Source organism: Somniosus microcephalus, unplaced genomic scaffold, assembly GCF_052327205.1.
Source record: "Somniosus microcephalus isolate GS21.2 unplaced genomic scaffold, FLI_Smic_1.0 unresolved_chr5, whole genome shotgun sequence".
NCBI lineage: Eukaryota > Metazoa > Chordata > Chondrichthyes > Squaliformes > Somniosidae > Somniosus > Somniosus microcephalus.
The window spans coordinates 18,289,469-18,307,657 of NW_028225183.1; the positions used below are offsets into that span (position 1 = coordinate 18,289,469).

Here is an 18,189-nt window from a genome sequence, read left to right on the forward strand (position 1 = left end):
TTTTGATAATTTTAAAAAGGATATCCTTGGAGCAGTTGTGCATTCTATTGATGAGCAGGTTCCTTTTGTGATTGAGACGGACACTTCTGATTTTGCAATTGGGGCTACTCTGAACCAAAATGGAAGACCTGTGGCCTTTTTCTCACGTACCTTGAACAATAGTGAAAAAAGGCATTCTTCATTAGAGAAAGAGGCGTATGAAATAGTAGAAGCACTGCGTAAATGGAGACATTATTTATCGGGGCGACATTTTACGTTGGTAACTGATCAAAAGTCAGTGTCCTTTATGTTTGATGTCAAACATTTTGGAAAGATTAAGAATGATAAAATAATGAGGTGGAGGATTGAGTTGGCATGTTACCATTTTGATATAGGTTATCGTCCGGGGAAGGATAATGTTGCTGCTGATGCACTGTCAAGGGCTTATTGTTCTGGGATTCACGGAGATACGCTTATTAATCTTCACAATGCCTTATGCCATCCTGGGGTTACGAGGATGATACACTTCGTACGCAGTAAGAATTCGCCCTTTTCAGTTGAAGACGTCAAGCGGATGACTTCATCATGTTCTATCTGTGCTCGGTGTAAACCGAATTTCTTTAAGCCTCAACGAGCTCATCTTATAAAGGCTACTTCTCCTTTTGAACGCTTGAGCATCGATTTTAAGGGGCCTCTTCCTTCAACTACTCAAAACCGATATATATTTACTGTTGTGGATGAGTTTTCAAGGTTCCCCTTTGCTTTTCCTTGCGCAGATGTATCAGCTGCTACAGTTATCAAATGTCTGACTCAACTTTTTGTTATCTTTGGGATGCCTGCGTATATCCATTCGGATCAGGGAAGTTCTTTTATGTCTTCCCAGTTGAAGGAATACCTTCAGAGTCGGGGAATTTCTACTGGTAGAACTACCCCGTATAATCCCCAGGGTAATGGACAGTGCGAACGATACAATGGGGTGATCTGGAAGGCAGTTATGTTGGCTTTGACATCCCGGAACCTTAAGAATACTCAGTGGGAAATGGTGCTTCCTGATGCCCTGCATTACATTAGATCATTGCTTTCAACGGCCACTAATGTGACCCCCCATGAAAGGCTCTTTAACTATCTGCGGATATCTACTATGGGATATTCGGTACCTTCATGGCTTACTATGCAGGGACTTGTGCTGCTTCAACGCCATGTTAGATTGTCAAAATATGATCCTTTAGTGGAGGAGGTGGAGCTGTTGGAGGCAAATTCCCAATATGCTCATATTCGATTCCAAGATGGGAAAGAAAGTACCGTTTAAATTAAAGACTTGGCTCCTTGTGGTGGCCAGCCCTCTTCTGAGGATATTAACAATAGTCATGATTCAGGTAATGTGGATGCTGTTACAGATACTACGAATACTTCCAATCTGATTGCAGATAATTATACTTCTATTAGACAGCCCTCGATGGATGTTTATGGCCGTCCCAGTTTACCTCCTGATGGGATTTCTAATCCGGAAACCGTTGAGAATCGGGATATGGATAGCCTTCCTGCAGAAGATACTTCTGTGTCTCCTGGTGTGGGAGGGCAAGGAATTTCACCAAGGTTAAGAAGGTCGACACGAACAATATATCTGGTCGACCGATTGAAAATGGACTTTTAAATTGATAGTGGTGTTTTAAAATTGTTGAAATATTATATTATATTGTTTTAGTTGAGAGATACTTAATACTTATGTGCAATGTTACTATTTGTTGTTGTCACTTAGTATTGTGTCATGTTGAATAGTTTTATTCTTGTCTGTGCATAGTTTTAGTTGTAAATAATTAATTATAAATTGTAAAGGTTATTTAGGTTGGAGTATATATTAAAAGGAGGGGTGAATGTGGTGATTATTCTTTTTGTTAGTAAGAAGTATTGTGATTGGTTGTTTGTTTCCTGCCTTGGGATATATGCTGTAACCTCATTGGTAGTTGATATCATGTGATTTGTGGTGGCCATCTTAAATTCAGTTCTTTCTAGCTTTGGTTGGGACTGGGTGTGGATAGATGTGCTACAGGATTTTAAAGTTAATAAAGCCTAGATTAGAAAGGCAAATCTATTCTTTATTTCAAGGCGGACTGAGAGTTTTAAGTAGATGGATCCCGGAGGTACGTGCAGGGAAAGCCAAGGACAGGCTGGGCGGTAGTGGATGTGGATGGGACAGTGGTACAAACACTGACCCTCCACGGGGATAAATCCGCACAAGTAGCAGAATTGACCACCCCTGACAAGCTCCCTGAGGATGGCCGTGGGAAAAAGGGCCAATATATATACCGATAGCCGCTACGCCTTTGGGATAGTACATGACTAAATGGCCGCCTGGAGTGGGAGGGGATATGTCACTTCCGGGGTAACCCCCATCCAGCATTTAAACGTAGTAAAATCATTAGTGGATGCTGCACATGGGCCAAATGAAGTAGCTGTAGTAAAGTTCAAAGCACATACTAAAGGAAAGACCCACAAAGAACAGGGAAACAGGGCAGCAGATTTAGCTGCAAAAACCGCAATTGAAGGGTCCTGTGCCAGCGCAAAACCAACAGAGAGCACCCCAGTACCCCTTGCGCCTGTTGAGTATAATATTGTCAAATTGCATCAGGACTTACCAGAAGCCGAATTAAAAATTTGGAAAGAAAAGGAAGTGACACGGTCAAGGGATGGGGTGTGGAGGAAAGAAGGTCGAGTCTCTGCACCTAGCTGTGTCCAACAGGAATTACTGAGGTTGTACCATGGGCAGGCCCACACCGGGGCCAGCCGAATGACAGATAATGTAAGCCGATGTTAGTGGTGACCCGGGCTGTCAAATAGTTTGAGAAAGTACTGCCAGGATTGCCACATTTGTGCGCAATGCAATACCGGGAAGCTGGTAAAAGTAAAGTGAGGTAGACAGCCGAGGCCAAAGGGCCACTGGGAGAAAATACAAATTGACTTCACAGGACCTCTAATTAAGAGCAAAGGAAAAATGTATTGCCTGGTGATAATTGATCAATTCACCCGTTGGGTGGAGGCTTTCGCCACCCAAAACTGTACCGAAAGTACAGTAGCCCGGATCATGGCAGAAGAAATAATACCCAGGTGGGGAGTCCCTTTACAAGTAAATTCAGATAACGGGACACATTTTACTGGAAAGGTAAAAAAGGAAGCTTGTGCTCTGCTAGGAGTAAATCAAAGGTTCCATATACCATATCATCCAGAGAGTTCAGGAATGGTAGAGAGGATGAACCGGACACTTAAACGGTCCCTCACTAAAGCTATTGAAGAAACAGGACAAGGCTGGGCAGAGTTGCTACCCGCGATTTTAATGCGGCTGAGGGCTACACCAAGTAGGACAAATGGATTACCACCTTTTGAATTAATGACCGGACTGGCAATGGCACTCCCCGAGGGAGTAGCCACCGGGGAGGGGGACGTAGGACCTTTGAAAGACCGAATTGGTAGGTTTGTGAGACAATTCTGCACAGAACTACATGGGTTAAGACAGGAGGCCAGAGAACAGCAGATAATTAGGGAGGTAGATAAGGACACAGAGGAACAAAAGAAAGTGTTACCCGGGGTGGGAAGCCAGGTAATGTCTAAAGTACTACCAGTAAAACCGGGACTAAGACTCCGGTTGGAAGGACCCTACGAGGTGTTAATGACCAGTGATACATGTGCGTGTATAGACATACACGGGCTGGGAAAAGGGAGGTGGAAACACTGGACACAGCTCAAATTATATAAAGAAGCCAACGAGTAATCCAGAAATCACACATTACCGAAAGAGCAAGGATTACTGGAACAGGATCCAGCAGGAAAGTGATGACCTCATATTCGCAGTAATAACATCGTGTTGTATGAGTCTAGTAGTATTCTTTGTAGTGTGTATATGTAAAAACCTCTGGGAAGCTGGTCGAGAGTGGATTAGGAAGGCTAAATTGAAACCTTGAAAATGTGTAACCACCCTTCAACAATTTATAGAGATTGAGTGTATATTACTATAATGTAGATGACTGCAGGATCACTGTGTGCATGCCCGGAAATATAGTGGGACGATATAGAGCCCGAACAGTTAGGAGTGGTAAGACTGGATTAATCAATTGCTGGTGACGACCAGCTTTATATTTCTACAGAACCCTTCAGAGGAGGAGCCGGACGAAGAAGCAGCCGGCAAACAACAAACAGCATGATTAACTATTTGTTTTTATGTGGCCTTTTAGGCCTAAGGGCGTTCGACAAGGTGGAATGGAATCACGCAATGACTGGGAACAGGTACCTGTATATGTCATGGAAGTATGCCAGCCAGCTAAATCTCTCTAGTTGTTGGGTTTGTACCAGGGTCCCACACACTCAAGGGGAGGAATTCCCTTGATGGCGGGCAAGGGATATGAGTATCCCGAGATAGTCGAATGGTTGGTAAGACATAACGCCAGCTATGGTAACTATTCATGGTTAAACAACGTGTGCACGAAGATCTGGAGGACAGCCAATGAACAAATTTGAGGGCTGGTACCTGACTTCCTTCGAAGCAACCAGGCCACCTCCCTCGTTGATACTGATGGGGGAGCACCGGGGAGTATGGTATCTAAACAAAACCAGGAGCGAGGGACAGTTCATGGGGTGGAGCATTTGTGATAACTTCATTGAAGTAAAGGCAACCTACAAAACCAGAAATAGAGTAGTCACTCCATCAGGTGATCTTATTTCCTTAAATTGGACTAATGTGATTAATAAAAAAAGTGTAGAAAAGTGGAGTGCAGGGAAAACTGCACAGCATTCATGGAGTGACATGTTCCCAGTCAATAAAAGCGTACATGCCTACAATGGCACGTATGTCATATGTGGGGAAAGGGCGTACCCCTGGCTGCCACCTAAGAGGATCATGCTACCTCGGCTTTGTACAGCCGGTTGTAACCCACTATAGAACCCTAACCGACGCACGACAAGAGGTCTCAATGGGCAGGAGCCAGCGGGTGGAACAAACCTGGGAAAAGGTTAAAGCCATAATGTAGCCTTTTTATGGGGTACACAGGGCCATTCATGAAACGGACTAATTAAATACATTATTGGAACAAGTAGCCAATGATACAGCCGAGATAGCCAGATCAATAAATGAAGAAGAGATCGGACCAGGAGAGCACCGAGGCGGCAGTATAAAAGGAGGAGCGAGGCGAGGCCCGACCAGATCGGAGCAGGAGAGCACGAGGCGGCAGTATAGAAGGAGGAGCGAGGCGAGGCCCGACCAGATCGGACCAGGAGAGCACCGAGGCGACAGTATAAAAGGAGGAGCGAGGCGAGGCCCGACCAGATCGGACCAGGAGAGCACCGAGGCGGCAGTATAAAAGGAGGAGCGAGGAGAGGCCCGACCAGATCAGAACAGGAGAGCACCGAGGCGGCAGTATAAAAGGAGGAGCAAGGCGAGGCCCGACCAGATCGGACCAGGAGAGCACCGAGGCGGCAGTATAAAAGGAGGAGCGAGGCGAGGCCCGACCAGATCGGACCAGGAGAGCACCGAGGCAGCAGTTAAAAGGAGGAGCGAGGCGAGGCCCGAACAGATCGGACCAGGAGAGCACCGAGGCGGCAGTATAAAAGGAGGAGCGAGGCGAGGCCCGATCAGATCGGAGCAGGAGAGCACCGAGGCGGCAGCATAAAAGGAGGAGCGAGGCGAGGCCCGACCAGATCGGACCAGGAGAGCACCGACGCGGAGGATATAAGGAGGAGCGAGCACCGAGGCCCGACCAGATCGGACCAGGAGAGCACCGACGCGGAGGATATAAGGAGGAGCAAGGCGAGGCTCACCAACTCAGCAGCGGGGAGAGAAGTAAAAAGTAATCAGAGTGTGACGTCACCAGGGAGCAGGTAAGTGATTGGTTGGTGAGTATTTCTCTTTTTTAAACTTTAACTCTGTAGTTTATAGTTGCTAAGGTCTTTTCTGGTGTAGCAGGGACTATTGGTAAACCATACAAGCGCCTTAGAGTTTATCTTTAATTGGTGATAGTGAATTAATTTAAATTAATTAAAGGGTAAGTCATGCCAGGAGAGCCCAGCCCCGTGTTATGCTCCTTTTGCTCTATGTGGGAATTCAGGGACACTGCTGGTGTCCCTGATGAACACATGTGCCAGAAATGCATCCAGCTGCGGCTACTAGCAGACCGCATTGCGGCGCTGGAGCTGCGGATGAGTGGGCTTAGGAGCATTCACGATGCTGAGAGGGTCATGGATAACACGTTTAGTGAGTTGGTCACACCGCAGGTAAGGGCTGCACAGGCAGAAGGGAAATGGGTGACCATCAGGCAGAGCAGTAGAGGCAGGCAGGTAGTGCAGGGGACCCCTGTGGCCATCCCCCTCTGAAACAGGTATACCGATTTGGATACTGTTGAGGGGGATGACTTACCAGAGGAAGGCAGCAGCAGCCAAATTCCCACCACCAGGGGTGCTTCTGCTGCTCAGGAAGGGAGGAAAAAGAGTGGGAGAGCAATAGTGGTAGGGGATTCTATCGAAAGAGGTACAGATAGGCGTTTCTGTGGCCATAGACGTGACTCCAGGATGGTTTGGTGCCTCCCTGGTGCCAGGGTCAAAGATGTGACTGAACGGCTGCAGGGCATTCTGAAGAGGGAGGGTGAACAGTCAGAGGTCGTGGTTCACATTGGGACCAATGACATGGGTAGGAAGAGGGATGAGGTCCTGCAGCAAGATTAAAGAGCAGGACCTCAAAGTTTGTAATCTCTGGATTACTCCCGGTGCCACGTACTAGTGAGTATAAGAATAGGAGGATAGAGCAGATGAATGCGTGGCTAAAGTGTTGGTGCAGGAGGGAGGGCTTTAGTTTCCTGGATCACTGGGCATGCTTCTGGAGAAGGTGGGACTTGTACAAGTCGGACGGGTTGCACCTGAACCAGAGTGGGACAAATATCCTTGCGGGGAGGTTTGTTAGCACTGTTTGGGCGGGTTCAATCTAAAATGGAAGGGGTTTGGGAACCTGAGCAGGGAGACAGAGGAAACGGAAACAGGGATAGAAGCAAAAGATAGGAAGGAGAAAAACAAAAGTGGCAGTCAGAGAAATCAACGGTTTAAATCAAACGTGAGCACAGTAAATAATAATTCTAATAGGTCTAAGAGCGTTAAAAAAACAAGCCTGAAGACTTTGTGCCTTAATGCGAGGAGCATTTGTAATAAGGTGGACGAATTGGCTGCGCAAATAGAAGTAAACGAATATGATTTGGTTGGGATTACGGAAACGTGGCTCAAGGATGGCCAAGACTGGGAACTCAACATCCAGGGGTATTCGATATTCAGGAAAGATAGGCAAAAAGGAAAGGGAGGTGGGGTAGCATTACTGGTTAAAGAAGTGATTAATACAATTGTAATGAAGGATATTAGCTCTGTTGATGTGGAATCTGTATGTGCAGAATTGAGAAATACGAAGGGGAAAAAAACATTAGTGGGAGTGGTATGTAGACCTCCCAACAGTAAGGCGGAGGTTGGGGATGGCATTAAAAGGGAAATTAAAGAGGCGTGCAATAAGGGCACAGCAGTAATCATGGGTGACTTTAATCTACATATAGATTGGGCCAACCAAATTAGTAACAATACTGTGGAGGTGGAATTGCTGGCGTGTTTACGGGAGGGTTTCCCAGACCAATATGTCGAGGAACAAACCAGAGATCAGGCCATCTTAGACTGGGTATTATGTGACGAAAAAGGACTAATAAGCAATCTTGTTGTACGAGGCCCCTTGGGTCTGAGCGATCATAATATGATCGAATTCTTCCTTAAGATGGAGACTGAAGTAGTTGACTCAGAGACTAGGGTCCACAATTTAAATAAAGGAAATTACGATGGTCTGAGGAGCGAGTTGGGTAGGATTGATTGGGGAATGGCACTCAAAGGGTTGACGGTGGATAGGCAATGGCAAACATTCAAAGACCGAATGGATGAGCTAGAGAATTTGTTCATCCCAGTTTGGCATAAAAATAAAACAAAAAAGGTGACTCAACCGTGGCTAACAAGGGAAATTAGGGATAGCATAAGATCCAAGGAGACGACATATAAATTGGCCAGAAAAAGCAATAATCCTGAGGATTGGGAGCAGTTTATGATTCAGCAAAGGAGGACAAAGGGATTAATTAAGAAAGGGAAAATAGAATATGGGAGTAAGCTTGCAGGGAACATAAAAACTGACTGTAAAAGCTTTTATAGATATGTGAAGAGAAAAAGATTGGTGAAGTCAAGCGTAGGTCCTTTACAGTCAGAATTAGGGGAATTTATAATGGGAAACAAATAAATGGCAGACCAACTAAATTCATACTTTGGTTCTGTCTTCACAAATTAGGACACAAATAACCTCCCAGTGATGCCGGGGAACATAGGGCCTGATGAAAGGGTGGAACTGAAAGAAATCAGTATTAGTAGGGAAATGGTGTTAGGAAAATTGATGGGACTAAAGGCCGATAAATCCCCAGGGCCTGATAATCTACATCCCAGGGTACTTAAGGAAGTGGCCCTAGAAATAGTAAATGCATTGATGGTCATCTTCCAGAACTCGATAGACTCTGGAACAGTACCCATGGATTGGAGGTAGCTAATGTTACCCCACTATTCAAAAAAGGTGGTCGAGAAAAAGCGGGGAATTATAGACTGGTAAGCCAGACATCGGTAGTGGGGAAAATGCTAGAATCTATTATAAAAGATGCAGAGCACTTGGTAAGCAGTGACAGGATCGGACAATGTCAACATGGATTTACAAAAGGTAAATCATGCTTGACTAATCGACTGGAATTTTTTGAGGATGTAACTTGTAAAATAGATAAGGGAGAACCAGTGGATGTGGTGTATTTCGACTTTCAGAAGGCTTTCGATAAGGTCCCACATAAGAGATTAGAGTGCAATATTAAGGCACATGGGATTGGGGGCAAGGTATTGACTTGGATAGAGAACTGGTTGGTGGACAGAAAGCAAAGTGTTGGAATAAACCGTTCGTGTTCCGAGTGGCAGGCAGTGCCTAGTGGGGTACCGCAAGGATCAGTCCTAGGACCCCAGCTGTTCACAATATATATTAATGATCTGGACGAGGGAATTGGATGTAATATCTCCAAATTTGCAGACGACACAAAGCTGGGTGGGAGGGTAAGCTGTGAGGAGGATGTCGTGAAACTCCAGTACGATTTGGACAGATTGGGTGATTGGGCAGAAACATGGCAAATGCACTGTAATGTGGATAAATGTGAGGTTATCCACTTTGGTGGCAAAAACAGGAAGGCAGATTATTATTTGAATGGCAATAGATTGGGAGAAGGGGAAGTGCAAAGAGAACTGGGTGTTCTTGTGCACCAGTCGCTGAAGGTAAGCATGCAGGTGCAGCAGGCGGTTAAGAAGGCAAATGGTATGTTGGCCTTTGTAGCAAGAGGGTTCGAGTACAGGAACAAGGATGTCTTGCTACAGTTGTACAGTGCCTTGGTGAGACCGCACCTTGAGTATTGTGTGCAGTTTTGGTCGCCTTACCTGAGGAAGGGCGTTCTTGCCATGGAAGGAGTGCAGCGAAGATTAACCAGGCTGATACCTGGGATGGCTGGAATGATGTATGAGGAGAGATTGTGTCGATTGGGCTTATACTCACTGGAGCTTAGAAGATTGAGAGGGGATCACATCGAAACTTATACAATTCTGCCAGGCCTGGACAGACTACATGCAGGAAGGATGTTTATGATGGCCGGTGAGTCCAGAACCAGGGGTCACAGTCTAAGGATAAGGGGTAAGCCATTTAGGACTGAAATGAGGAGCTATGTCTTCGCCCAGAGAGTGGTGAACCTGTGGAAGTGTCTGCCACGGAGGACGGTGGAGGCCAGTTCATTAAATATATTCAAAAAAGAGTTCAATATATTTCTTAAGGCTAAAGGGATCAAGGGATATGGGGAGAATGCAGAGACAGGGTACTGAATTTGGATGATCAGCCATGATCTCATTGAATGGCGGGGCAGGCTCGAAGGGCTGAATGGCCTACTCCTGCTCCTATCTTCTATGTTTCTATGTTTCTATGTAACTGGTGGCCACGTGTACAGTAGCAATGCAGAACCGAATGGCCTTGGATTACTTATTAGCTAAAGAAGGAGGGACGTGTGCTCTAATAGGACCATCATGTTGTACTAACATCCCAGATAACTCAGAGGAGATTGAAAATCTCGCCAATCACATACAGGAATTGGCTGGAAAATCTGAGACTCCCCCACATCCTCCTATTTTGATAATTGGGGATCAGGATGGTCAGGGACGTTGGGCGGTTCAGTGATACAAGGCATAATTGTTATTACGATATATTGTGTATCTTTACTGCTCCAGTGCCTCTGCACCAGAATGCGTAAAGCCGAAATTGGTGCAGTAAAATAAGTTGAGCTTGAAGAAAGGCAGGTAGCGAAGTTAAGAATGGAAAACTCCCCCGCTTCTCCAAGGCAAATGGTATAAGATGTGATAGGAAGCCCTGAAATTCTGAGGGATTAATTGGGCATGGTAATTAAGGACCGGGCCGGCCAACCACAAGAAGGAGGGTGGCAGAAGGAGGGTGGCAGAAGGAAGGTGATGTTTGAGGATTGTTGAGTGATGACAGTCTCGAATTGGCACATCACACACCCAACATGGGAATGAGGGACAGGCCTGAGCGGAAAGCCGAAACCATTAGTGCAGGGTCTAAAGGGCCCCGGGAATGGCTACCCGAGAAGGAGAGCCCACAGTAAAGGAAAGACAACCATTAAGGAAAGCCGACCATAAAGGAAAGCCCACCATACTGCATGGAGAGGGAAGTCGGCCTCCCAATTGATAGGATATATACACATGTATAGCCTAAACTGGGAGAAGGCCAAGGAGTGCACGCTCTGGCAGACACCAGGAAGTGGAAGTACATGTTGACCTGTTTGGAGCAATTGTCCAAAGGTCAAAAGGGGGGACTGTAGTAAGATATTAACAAATTCGATTTAATAGGGCAAGACAAACCAGGATTCACTTGGAACACCAATATACAAAGTGGAGGGAATGGGATAATTCATGTTTTTGAGTTGGACAATAGAAGTCTGTAAAATTGTATAAACCCAGTTAAGTTTAAACAAGACTAAGGGTCAAATGCTGAGAGATTAAAACTTTCAAAACAACCCCTGGAAAGAGGGAGAGTTGTATGGGTTCAGCCAGGCGAGTCACACCTATGCACTTAAGAGTCTGTTAGTGTGAAACCCAACAGGGTTCTATTCTTCAAAATAACTAAAGTGTTTTTGCCTTGTAGAAATAATTCAAGAGAGAGACAGAAAGTCTGCGGATTGCCCGCTTTGGAAAGATCTACTAACTTAGAGAAACACTTAAACAGGCCGAGCCATCTCACAACAGCAAATGGATGAATGTAAAGTAATAAAGATGAGGCCCAGGGTCATAAGAAAGTAACGGGACCAACTGATAACGAAATGTGAGATTTATAAGCGACTGGAAGAATGGAATGTCATGGTTTTATAATTACAATTTAGCTATAACTTTGTATATGCTAATAAGCTTATCCCTGCCTCTAGGGCAGGGCCTTAATTTTTGTTTAACTGTGTGGACTTTGAGAAGCTTGTTCGAGTTGGATTCAGACGTGTCTGAAAAGCTCTCCCTCAGGCCTGAGCAAACCGTTTTGACTTCAGTTAGTGGTCTGTCTTTCTTTCAACTAGCCAGTGACGTCGACTTTGTATGTCACTTAGTCCGCACTTTGGGGGCTTACATCAAAGGAAAAAATGGAAATAGTTGTTAAAGTAATTTTAATAAAGTGAGTGGCTAGAAAATCACCCCGGGCTATGGCAGGAAACATGCGTTATCGGCTTTGTAACACGTCATACCCGCCTGATGAATATCACAGCCCGAAATGATTTTCCAATAACTATCATTTTGTGAAAGTCATAATTACATACATACATACATTCATACACATACTGAAAGTAATATATACAGATATACATACATACTTACTTAAAAGAATATATTGCTGATGTAAAGCTTCTTTCTTAAAAATTTTATAAATCTTACATTATTCATTTTAAACAGTCATTTTCACATTTAATAAACAAATCAAATTCAATTAAGCCTTACACACAGCAAGAGTTGCTCCTTTTACCTACATTACTCAATACCCGTTTTTAAAAAAAAATTAAAGTTGCGAACTTACCTCTGACTTTCCTAAAATAACTTTTCTCCCTTTCACAACCAAAAATGTGCTGAAAGAGTTCTTCCTCCTGAGCGTTACGGAGCTTCTGGGGGACTTTACTCCTGCTTTTCAAATGTGTAAATGCTGGGGACTTACCCTCACTGCACCAATTCACAAAAACGCCAAGGTTCAATGCACACGCGCTGCCTCATACATCACACGCGTTCCACCTCTGAACCCCTGCTTTCAGGGGAACGGAAGTGCCGGTTTCCCGCGCATGTGCTGTGCATGCAGGAAACCGGCGCTTCCATTGGGCCCACGCGTGAGTACCCCATGCGTACTCACCCGTGGAGACCCGAATTTCTGGGCCAACATGTTTCCATAACAGGAAATAAGTTTACACAACAGTAAAATCCTTTACAAACAGGACATTGATTGAACACGAAGGAACTCTTTTACACAACTCGAAACGTCTTCATTTAACAGGGAATTTCTTTACACAACAGAGAACATCGCTGCATAACAGGGAACATCTTTACACACCAGGAACACTTTTACACAACACGAAATATATTTACTCAACAGGGAGAACCTTTACACAGCAGGGAATTTCGTTGTAAAGCAGAGAACAAATTTACACAACAGGAAACATCCTTAAATAACAGGAAACATGTTTACACAACAGCCAACACCATTACACAACAGGGAACATCTTTACATAACAGGAAACATTTTTACACAACAGGGAAAATCTTTACACAACAGGGAACACCTTTAAATAACAGGGAACACGTTTACACTAGAGTTAACATCTTTACATAACAGGGAATGTCTTCACACACCAGGAACCCTTTTGCATAACAGGGAACATCTTTACACATCAGGGAACATCTTTACACAACAGGGAACACCTTTACACAACAGGAAAACCTTTACACAACAGTTAACAACTTTACATAACAGGGAATGCCTTCACACACCAGGAACCCTTTTCACACAACCGGGGAACATCTGGAGACAACAGCAAACACTTGACGAACAGTGAATTTCTTTATACAACAGACAACATAAAAACACAACACGGATCATATTTATTCAAAACATATGATGTTCATTTGGAATATGTGAATGAAGATGTGGAATAAAATCTGAACAGTTCTGCTCCTTAAACCTCTTTCCCCCTCGGCAGCCATGCGGAACCATGTCAGACTGTGACTGGGAGCTCAGATTTCCCGAAAGGAAAGCTGTGTGGTTAGAAGAGTATAGTTAAAGAAATGCAGTTGTAAACTTCACTCAGAATCAAGTGCGATTGCACCAAGACCCACATTCCTTCGTTGACTCAGCACTTTCACCGAGTGAGGAACATATTGTCACAAAAAGCAGGAACATTTGGCAAAAGAGAATGAGTTTGATTTTTCTTCCTCCAGTTGTTCCAGGGTAAGATCGACCAGGACCGCGTCTGGAGGGTAAAAGCAATGTTAAAATTCACAGAACGAGTGAATCCTTTATACGTCGTTTCCCAGAATACCTGCCCAGGAAGGAGGTCACTGAACTTCTAAACCTTTACCGTTGCAGGCAGAGCATCTGTCATTAGTTCATGGTTGCGCAAAATAATACCTAATTCAGGACAATTGTTTGATCTGGTGATTGCAGTGGAATCGGTCAGTTAGTTGAAGGTTTAGCGTTTCTGTGTAGCTTGATTTAGTGACACTTCCAATTGCTATTTTATTGCTGAAACAGTTGAACAATTGTTAGGACTGTCAAGCTTTTACTGCAGATAGAGAGAGCTTATATTCATATCATTAATAAATAATACAAATTGCATTGTTCGTGAATTTAGCACAGTTTTATATCACAAACCTTTATAACTAGTACATACAGCGAGCTTATTGGATGTGTTTGGAAAACTGTGTTTGTTTAGCTCTGAATTGAAGTCTTAATTAACTGTTGTGCTTGAAGACACAAACGAAACATTTTATTGTCAATGTGAAGTATCACACAGTTAAATTGTGACTCTCGGACCCTTCCTTACCAATGGTGAGCAACCGTGATCTTGATGCCGGATGAACAAAATGCAGGAGAGAGACAATAATTAAATGGGGGCACTGAGCTTGATGATTTCTGGAATTCTTTCATTTTTAAACAGCATGAAGCAGCGCTGAGACATATTTTAACGAAACAAGGCAACAAGTGGGTTCGACAGATCTGCACATAACACATCTCAAAATTTAGTGAGGAAAGGGTTTTCAGCAAAAATGTAATGACAGGTGAGAAACGTCGGCCATTAAATGGACAGTATTCAGCTGCCCAGGTCATTAATTCATTAGTTCATTTATGTCTGTCTTTCTGTCCGCCTGTCTGCCTGACTGCCTATCTCTCTGTATTTCTGTCTCTCACTACTTATTTCTCCCTCTATGTAACAGTCGCTCTGTCTATGCAAGAAAACTGTCACATAATTCACCGACGAGATTTGGCCAACTGAAATTTCTCTTGAAAATATATGCAAGTGAAGATGGGTTACAATTATTTGAAAGAAGTAATACTCAAAGAAAGCTTAAAAATCAGCTCCGTTCCACGAACTCCAGTGACAGGGCAACTGTCTACAAAACTCGAGAAACAATATCACATCCATAAGACAGGTAGACTGCAACAATTAAACTGCATTTGAGTAATTCCAAAAGTTAATGGCTTAAAAGCCAATTAATGGCTTAGAAGACAATTAAAAACATTTTTTTTTGCTGGAAATCACAGCAGGTCCGGCCGCATCTGTGCAGAGAGAACAAGCCAATGATGACTCGAGTCTGGATGACTCTACGTCAGGTGGGGTTACATGTGCGTGACATGAACCCAAGATCCCGGTTGAGGCCGTCCTCATGAGTGCTGAACTTGGCTATCAGTTTCTGCTTGACGATTTTGCGTTGTCCTTTGTCTCGAAGGCCGCGTTGGAGAATGTTTACCCGAAGGTCGGAAGCTGAATGTCCTTGACTGCTGAAGTGTTGCCCGACTGGGAGGGAACACTCTTGCCTGGCGATTGTTGTGCGGGGTCCATTTTTCCATTGTCGCAGTGTCTGAATGGTCTCGCTGATGTACCATGCTCCGGGGCATCCTTTCCTGCAACATATGAGGTATACAATGTTGGCCGAGTCACATGAGTGCGTACCATGTACCTGGTGGGTGGTGTCCTCACGTGTGATGATGGTATCTGTGTTTATGATCTGGCATGTCTTACAGAGGTTGCTGTGGCAGTGTTGTGTGGTGTCGTGGTCGCTGTTCTCCTGAAAGCTGGGTAATTTGTTGTGAACGATGGTCTGTTTGAGGTTAGGCGGCTGTTTGAAGGCGTGTAGTCGAGGCGTGGGTTAGGCCTTAGCGAGGTGTTCATCGTCATCGATGACATGTTGAAGGCTGCGAAGAACATGGCGTAGTTACTCCACTCGGGGGAAGTACTGGACGACGAAGGGTACTCGGTTGGTTGTGCCCCGTGTTTGTCTTCTGAGGAGGTCTATACGATTTTTTGCTGTGGCCCTTCGGAACTGTCGATCGACGAGTCGAGCATCATATCCCATTCTTACGATGGTGTCTTTCAGCGTCTGTAGGTGTCCATCGCGTTCCTCCTCGTCTGAGCAGATCCTGTGTATTCACAGGGCTTGTCCATAGGGGATGGCTTCTTTAACGTCGTTAGGGTGGAAGCTGGAGAAGTGGAGCATCATGCGGTTTTCCATGGGCTTGCAGTAGAGTGAAGTGCTGAGGTGCCCGTCTTTGATTGAGATTCATGTGTCCAAGAAAGAATCCGATTCTGAGGAGTAGTCCATGGTGAGTTTGATGGTGGGTTGGAACTTGTTGATGTTATCATGTAGTCTTTTCAGTGATTCTTCGCCGTGGGTCCATACGAAGAAAATGTCATCGATGTATCTGGTGTAAAGCATTGGTTGGAGGTCCTGTGCAGCGAAGAAGTCTTGCTCGAACTTGTGCATGAAGATGTTGGCATATTGGGGTGCGAATTTGGTCCCCATGGCTGTTCTGTGTGTTTGGTTAAAGAACTGGTTGTCGAAGGTGAAGATATTGTGGTCAAGAATGAAGTGGATGAGTTGCAGGATGGCATCTGGAGATTGGCTGTTGTTGGTGTTGAGTGCTGAGGCTGTCGCAGTGATGCCGTCATCGTGGGGGATACTGGTGTAGAGAGTCTAGACATTCATCATGGCGAGGAGTGTTCCTGGTTCAACTGGTCCGTGGGTGCTGAGTTTCTGTAAGAGGTCTGTGGTGTCGTGATAGAAGCTGGGGGTTACCTGTATGATGGGTTTCAGGATGCCATCGACGTATGCAGAGAGGTTCTCACACAGGGTTCCGTTGCCTGATACGATAGGACGTCCGGGTGTGTTGGCTTTGTGCATCTTTGGGAGGCAGTAGAAAACTCCCACACGGGGAGTACGTAGGATGAGAGCGTGTAGGATGCTTTGAAGGTCTAGATCAAAGGTCTTGATCAGTCTGTTGAGTTGGCAGGTGTGTTCTTTGGTCGGATCTGTGGGTAACTGTCTGTAGTGTTCCTGGTTTTCCAGCTGTCGGTATGCTTCTTTGCAATAGTCCATTCTGTTCTGTATGACAATGGCTCCTCCTTTGTCTGCTGGTTTGATGACGCTGTTGCCGTTAGTCTTGAGAGCGTGGATGGCGTTGCATTGTGGTCGATTGACATTCTGGACTATCTTGTGTGTGCGGCTGATGAATCTTGCATTGATGCATCTTCTGCCAGCTTGAGCATACATGCCCAGAGGGGTCGAATTTTACTCTTTTTCTTCGGTTGCTGCACTGCTGATCCCTCTGTCTGCTGTTCTGGATCATTGATTGTCTCATTGGGTTCGCAGCTGACATCTTGGGATTTGTGGAAGAATTCCCAGAGCCTCATTCTCCTGATGAATTCCTCTGTGCCTGCCACGAGACCGATGGGATCCATGTTGGTGGTGGGGCAGAAATTGAGCCCTCCACTGAGAACTTCGGTTTCGTCTGGTTGAAGGGTGTGGTCGGACAAGTTGACAATGGACTTCCCTGTGTTTTCCACCGTGGTATCAGGGGAGGCTTGGTTGCTGCTGGTGGTGATGCCGAGTTTCTCAAGCTTGCTGTTCTTGGTTTGCATGTAGACAGCATAGTTCTGTTCCCTCGTCTGCTTGGCAATGTATCGTAGCTGGTCTGCTGTGTCCTGAGCACAGGCAGAGAACATGGACTCTATCTTGGTTTCGAGGTTGCGGCGTCTGCTGTAGAGCTGGTGTCCGAGATGTTTGAGGAGTACGAGGTACGATGGCAGAGTCTCTCAGCGTAGTCTGTGTTGTAGGTCGACTTGAGTGGGTTCGTGATCTGTAGTCCTTTCGGTATCTTGTCTGCTTTCTTGCATCTCTGTAGAAACTTGATGTCTGTGTCGATATGCACGCTCTTCTTGGAGATCCTCTCCACTTTGAGCCGACAGTTTGTTGTCGATGGTAGCCATGATGTGGAGATGCCGGTGTTGGTTGGGGTGGAAAAATGTAAGAAGTCACAAAACACCAGGTTAAAGTCCAACAGCTTTATTTAAATCACAAGCATTCGGAGCGCTGCTCCTTCGTCAGGTGAAGTGAAGAGATGCATATAGGCACAGCATATATAGTCAGAGAACACTGCCAGATGATTATCCTTCGCAGCGGTCAACATTTCATCGATGATGAAGAACACCTCGCTAAGGCCATCCACACGCCTCCACTACTTGCCCTCAAACAGCCACCTACCGGAGAGTTGGCAAAATGATAGCAGACGGGGCCTCCGTTTAAAGTGTCATCCAAAAGCCGGCGACTCCGATAGAGCAGCACTCCCTCAGAACCGCACTGTTGTGTCAGCCTAGCTGTATGTTCTCAAGTCCCTGGAGTGGGACTTGAACCCACAACCTTCTGACTCAGGGGCATGTAGGACTGCCAAATTTAGAGCCCCATCTATGACAGGGAAGCCTATATCAGATATCATATGCTCAAAACTGCAGACAGCCTAGAAGAGTATAAAAATTTTTAAAGGTGAAGTTAAGAATGAAATTAGGA

At 45.1% G+C, this 18,189-nt stretch overlaps 1 pseudogene; it reads right to left on the minus strand.

Annotated features, from left to right (window-relative positions):
- Positions 1 to 14,955: 14,955 nt before the first annotated feature.
- Positions 14,956 to 16,332, minus strand: LOC147087641 (uncharacterized; annotated as a pseudogene).
- Positions 16,333 to 18,189: the final 1,857 nt, after the last annotated feature.